This window comes from Rhea pennata, chromosome 1 (assembly GCF_028389875.1).
Source record: "Rhea pennata isolate bPtePen1 chromosome 1, bPtePen1.pri, whole genome shotgun sequence".
In the NCBI taxonomy this organism is placed as follows: domain Eukaryota; kingdom Metazoa; phylum Chordata; class Aves; order Rheiformes; family Rheidae; genus Rhea; species Rhea pennata.
The window spans coordinates 203,052,517-203,058,516 of record NC_084663.1 but is presented as its reverse complement, the minus strand read 5'-3'; the positions used below and the strand labels follow the sequence as shown (position 1 = coordinate 203,058,516).

At 43.1% G+C, this 6,000-nt stretch overlaps 1 protein-coding gene across 1 annotated transcript in view; it reads left to right on the top strand.

The window, feature by feature from the left end:
• Positions 1-906: 906 nt before the first annotated feature.
• Positions 907-6,000, top strand: part of CNTN5 (contactin 5) — a 660,492-nt gene continuing 655,398 nt past the window's right edge. The window contains exons 1-2 of the mRNA XM_062567302.1: positions 907-958; positions 1,713-1,809. The gene's annotated coding sequence lies outside the window, so the exon portion shown is untranslated. The remainder of the gene's footprint in view (positions 959-1,712; positions 1,810-6,000) is intronic.

Here is a 6,000-nt window from a genome sequence, read left to right as displayed (position 1 = left end):
AGACTAGGGTTGTGTAACACCCACTCCCCCCCAGCAAATTCCAAAATTAAACCCTCGAAATACCTAGGATGGGAAAAACAAATAAACACGGAAAAAAAAACATATTAATAAAGAAAAATGCATGGACACATACATATTTGTATATCAAACTCAGTTTCAGAGAGCATGAACCACTGAAATGGAGTCACTGAAGCAGAGAAAAATCTTGGGAAGTGGGTACTAGGTAACAATTATTCAGTTAATGCATAAGGGGGGAAAAAATCCCTAATTGCTTGTGTGAGGCAAAGAAAAGCCAAGGTGAAAAAAAAGTATGGATGGGCCGAGAGGCATTAAATGTCAAAGCAGAAAGTTGTCTGCCACAGGAAAAGAAAAATAAAAAAGAAAAAAAAAAAGGAAAAAGGAAAAGGGGGGGGGGCGATAAAGTCAGCCCCCCCGCTCCTGAGGGCAGCCATGAAAAGCGTTCAGCAGGATGCGCTCCAGATGAGAAAAAGGCAGCAGCAGAACACGAAAAAAGCTAATTTTAATTAGCGGCGCCGCCGGAAGGTAGCGCGGGCAGCGCTGCCCCGAGGGCTTGGGCCCGCACCGCACCGCACCGCGCCGCGCTGCTTGCGCGGGGCCGGGCGCGCGGTGGCGGCGGCGGGCGCGGCTGCGCGGCCCGCGCAGGGGCCGGCGCGCAGCGGCGCGCAGCGCGCCGCCGGAGCTGCCGGGCGCGGCGCTGTGATCTGCCGAAGCGGGCGGCAGTGAAAGCGGGAAGGGAAGAGAGGCCGGGCCGGGGCGGGCAGGAGCAGCGGGGGCCGCGGAGCGGAGGCAGCGGGGCCGCCCGGCGCTCGCTGCCCGCCCCGGCGCCGCCCGCCCCGGCGCTGCCCGCCGCGTTTCGCAGCCGCCGCGGTGTCGCCCTGAGCGAGCGCGCCGGGGCCGGAGGCCGAGCCGGGCGGTGCGGGCGGCGGTGCGGGCGGCGGTGCGGGCACCCCGGAGCGCGGCGGCTGCAGCGGGAGGGGAGGGGTCATCAGCGCGGGGAGATAAAGCGCAATTAAAGCGGGGAGGAAAAAAGAAAGGAAAAAAAAACCCCGCACCTGGACGGCGCGGGGAGGAAGGGGAGAGGCAGCGGGGAGCGCTCTGGGGAAAGCCGAGCCCTGCGGCTTGGGTTACGGAGGGGCAGAGAAAAGGGCAGAGGCAGCGCTTCGCGGGCGGCAGAGCGCTCGCCGAGAAGTGGAGAAGGGGGAGAAAATACGGGAGGAAGGCGGCGAGGAGGAGGAGGCGGCAGCGGGGGACCTTGTGCGCTTAGGGGTAGGGGCGAGCTCCGGCGGCGTGCGGCGGCGGGGAGCCCCGGCCGGGCGGTGCGAGCTCACGCACACACACACACACACACGCACACACAGACATATATATACACGCGCGCACACACGCGCGCAGGGGCGGGCAGACCCCCGGGAGCAGCCGGAGGAGGCGCCTCGGTCCCCCCCCGCGGGGAGGGGGCACGCCGGGGCCGGGGAGGGACTCGCGGGAGCTGCCGGGCGGCGCGGTGCGGTGCGGTGCGGTGCGCGGAGGATGCCTTCACCTGTGCGTCTTCATCAGTAGGCGAGGAGAGGCGAGGAGAGGCGGTCGGGTCTGGAGAACTACCTCTGGATGGTCTAAACAAAAAAAAAAAAAAAAAAAAAAAAAAGGGGGAAAAAAAAAAAGCCCAAACACTCCGCAATCCTCTGCTCCCACAGGCTGAGCACCATAAGGGACTGCTATATTTGATGCTGTCGGGAGGATGGTCGGGAGAGGCTGAGAATCAGGCGAGGGAGAGGCTGTGCCACAGCAGCGGTAAGTGCCTTTGCCGTTCCCCCAGCCGGGCACTGATTTCCCTGATTAGACTTTTGAGTGCGCGCAGATTATTTGTTGTGATATCCATCGTGGCGTCTCTGCAAGCAGCCTGCTGTGAAACCAGCAATGGTGAGAGATCCCGTCTCTTGGTTCTAGCTGCAGGCTTGTATGTTTTTTTTTTTTGTTTGTTTTGTTTTGTTTTTTTGTTATTTTTGTTATTTTTGAATCTTACGTTGAAACTGTTGCCATCACAGAAAAGTTGGAGCAGAGATTGCTGTGATCTATTATATGCCTCCTATCATTTAATTAGCCAGCAACTATTGCTCTGAGTGAGTTGTGAAGAGAGATGTGAGGCTCTTAGAAAGAGCAAATTCATACTGTGGAGGAAGGATGCCTTTTCTTAATGTGCTATTTTTTTTTTTTTAGGTATGGGAGAGCTAACAAGCCAATGCTTGAAAGGGTGAAGTAGAAAATAATGTAGTGTATTGAGTTCATAGTGATGCACTAGAAGTTGAGTTGTTGTGAAGTTCAGAACGGTACTTTGCTTTGGGATAAACAATTACCTCCTGAATTCTAATTCAGGGAACTGTGTCTGGACTGTGTTCCTGTGGCCGACAGGCAAAGAAGAAAATGGAATTACATAATCATGATTTTTTTTCCCTCTGAGGTGAAGGCAGGGGATAAGAAGACTGTATAGAGTATTTCTGAGCTGGCTAGAAGATGAACTGAGAATTATTCCTGGAACATAGAGTATGATACTGCGTTTCTAAGATTTTTATCTCAGAAAAAAATCATAATCCATTAAGCTAGCTATACTTATTGAGATGTTTAGTTCCATTCCTGTCAAGCACAGAAACTTCCTAAAACAGCTTTTACAAAAAGGTAGAGTAATGTGAATACCTAAAACTAAAGTTTTCTGTTTGTTGTAACGTTTCAGAAATTTACGATAACATTTTGGCAAAGGTTGTTCACTCCTTTTTTTTTTTTTTTTTTTTTTTGTTTAAAAAGTGATATTTTCCTTGAATGACATGTTTTTCAATTATGTTTTTAATGAAGGACCTGATGCCAAGATTCTTTAAAAGAGTACAGTTTTCCCCTAGTCTTTGGTAAGCTTTGGATCAAACTCTGAAGTTTGAAATGACAGATAAATTACATGCTGACTGATAGCCAGAAGCTAAGGGGAATTACTGACAATTAAAATTTGGATGACATTTTCCAATTAATAGTGCAATTAATTATTGTTGAGTTATACAGTAGAACTTCAGAAGAACTCAGAAGAACTTTATGGCAATCAATATTAGCACAAAATTAGTTCATCATGATTAATATTATTACAGTGAATACCAAAGGAATAAGCAATAATTAGACCATTATTCTAAAATGTTATCAAAATGTCTGTTAGAATTTATAAATATATTCCTTTTAGTAGATTGTCTTTATCTGTAAAGTTTTTTTTTTAAAAAAAAAACTTCATTATCTTTACTGGAATTTGGGAACAAGTTGTTTACTAGTGTGAAATGTACTAAAAGGAAGGCAGAAATTGAGATGTGAATTATGGTAATTAAAGATTATTTCATATACAGTGGCCCTCTGTGGCAATATGCCTTTAACTATGTGAATGATTAAGAAATGTGGTTATGAGGGCAAAGTCTTAGAGGACTACAACTATAAAGAAAAGAGGATGAAGCATTAAGCTTTAGTAAAGTTGAAAACTGTTATAGTTTTTTAAAAAATGACTAGTCAACATACCGTTCTTTTATTCCATATATTTGAGGAGTAAATATACCTGCAAAAACTCAGGACTAGCAGTGTGTGGCAAAAAAAGTGTGAAGATAGCTACAAATAATCTGGAGACTAAGTTTAGATTTTAGTTTTGTTGTTCAATATGAAACTGAAGGTCATATTTTGAATTCTAGGTTAAACTGTCAGGGAAGGGATTTTAATTTCATTCCATAACCGGGGCAAATGTATTAAAAATGAAAATAGAAAATACAAAAATACAACTTGCTGAATTACAGCTGTGAATTTGGAAAAAAAGTAACTTGGAAAACAAGTCTTTGAGGAAAAATGTCCTAGTATCTAACATAAAAGAGGATGATTAAAAACTCTGCTGTTAAGAAATAATAAGGAGAACTTTAAGAAATACATGACTTAGAGGACTCTCAGCACAGATTCAATACAGGAAGGTCATGACTGGCAAATTTGCTCAAGTTTTCTGAATAAGTTGCTGACATGGTAGACTATTGGGGAATCAGTGTTATGATTTATGGGTGTTTCAGAAAATGTCTAGTTCTGTGCTGCACAAAATATTGATTTGGAAAGTAAATTTTGGAAGGAGTACTGAAATGGATTTAAAACCTAAAAAGGAACCAGAGGGTGTCAGTAAAGGTAAAGAACTGTGGATGAAAAGATGAAGTTAAAAGTATTATGTTTTAAGTGACAATCCAAGGTCCATTTTTCTGCTTGTTATAAAGCTGACATGCACAAAAAGAGTACATCTGATTTGCTAGCAGTATAGAAAAATCTGTTCCTTTGAACAGATTCAACACACAGAAAATTTTATGGCTAGGTTAAAAGTAGGAATAGCTATTTTAAGTAATTAATGAAAGTCTTTACTAAAGACATCATAGGAAAGTGTATGTTAAGAATATTAGTGGCAAGAGGCTGGAACTGAGCCAGCTGAGGTATTTGGTTCAGTGACGTTGCAAAAAATGGTTCTCCTAAATGGTTTTGTCTTTCTGCAAGCAGCCTGCAACACAGATCTTGGTTCTTCTGAATTCACTGCATAATTTGCCACTGTTGCTCTCCTCCCTCCATATGTTCCTGCTAACAGCTTGTGTGTTGCACTTTCTCTCAGTTTCAGAACCACCTCAGTCATTTCAACCATTTTTCATACCCTAAAATACTACACTGAAATCTGCCGTGGTCTACACTGTGGTCTTTAGTTCCTGAGAATGAATGTCAAAAACACATTTGTCTGCTAATATTATATCAGTAGGTGTTTCACAAGTTTTCTTTTTCTTTTTTTTTCTCCTGCACACAGCTTCTATGATGCTTTTCTTTTTTTTAGGGTCTGTTCCACTCTGTGTTACCAACTTCTTAGCACTTCACAAGGGAAAAATATTCTGGATGGAAGTGATGGAGTTACTACAGAGTTTTAGTTTGTGAGCAATTCTGATCAAAAAATCACATCAGAGGCCAGTACCTTTTAAAAAATAGATATTAAATTCTTAAAACTTAGTAAGCTAAATACATTTTGATATTATTTAAATTTAAGATTTCAGAGCCACGTAATAGCTGTGTGAATATGTGTATCTGTGTGTGTTTATACACACACATATACTTATGCATTAGGGAAATAATTCCATATCTTCACAAGCTGGGAGGGAAGCAACAATAAAATATTGTCTTGCTAGTGGAAGGAAATGTAATTTGTTTGTTTGTTTGTTTAATGAAATTTCTGAAAGATTTATGAAAATATCCCTAAGTGTATGAATCATAACCAACTATGATCTTTGCTCATATACCACTTTCTAAAAGGAGTTCAGAATGATTTCTCACTGTACTTTCTAAAAGTTACAAATCGGGCTTTAGGAGTTGCAGCTGGATATAAAATACGAGAATGAAGCATTGGCTTCTGTATGCTATGGATATGATAAAACTCACCAACCGTGTTATAGCTGACGTTCTTGACCACATATGCCCAAACTTATTCTGCATAGTCACCCCTCAGGACTAGTTTGTAAGCTTATGGAGCCAGGAAGGTACTGCCAGAATAAGAGGGTAGTGCCTGCTTTCACGTGGTAATCATCAGCATCATAGTTCACCTCTTTATGTGTCCGTCAGGACCGAACTTACACATTAATCTTTGGAAAAAAAATGATCAATCTTCTCCATTTTCCTACCTTGAAATAGAAAATGTATCAAACTGTTTCAATTCCTCAGAAATTCCTTGGAGTTTTGTATTTTCAGGATGCTCTTAAAGATTTTACTGTAAATGGTGTTAAACCACGGTGATATCTTCGGAGAGCCGCCTTCTGATGAAAGTAAAATCAGATAAACTTTGAAGGTAGTTCATTATAGTTACTGACAGGAGTAAAGGGTGACAACCTTCCACTTAGTGTGCAAGAAGAGGGGCTTCAGCCTCCTTGTGAGTGAAAAGTGCTTCCAGTTTTTAGTAGCCAGAAGTTT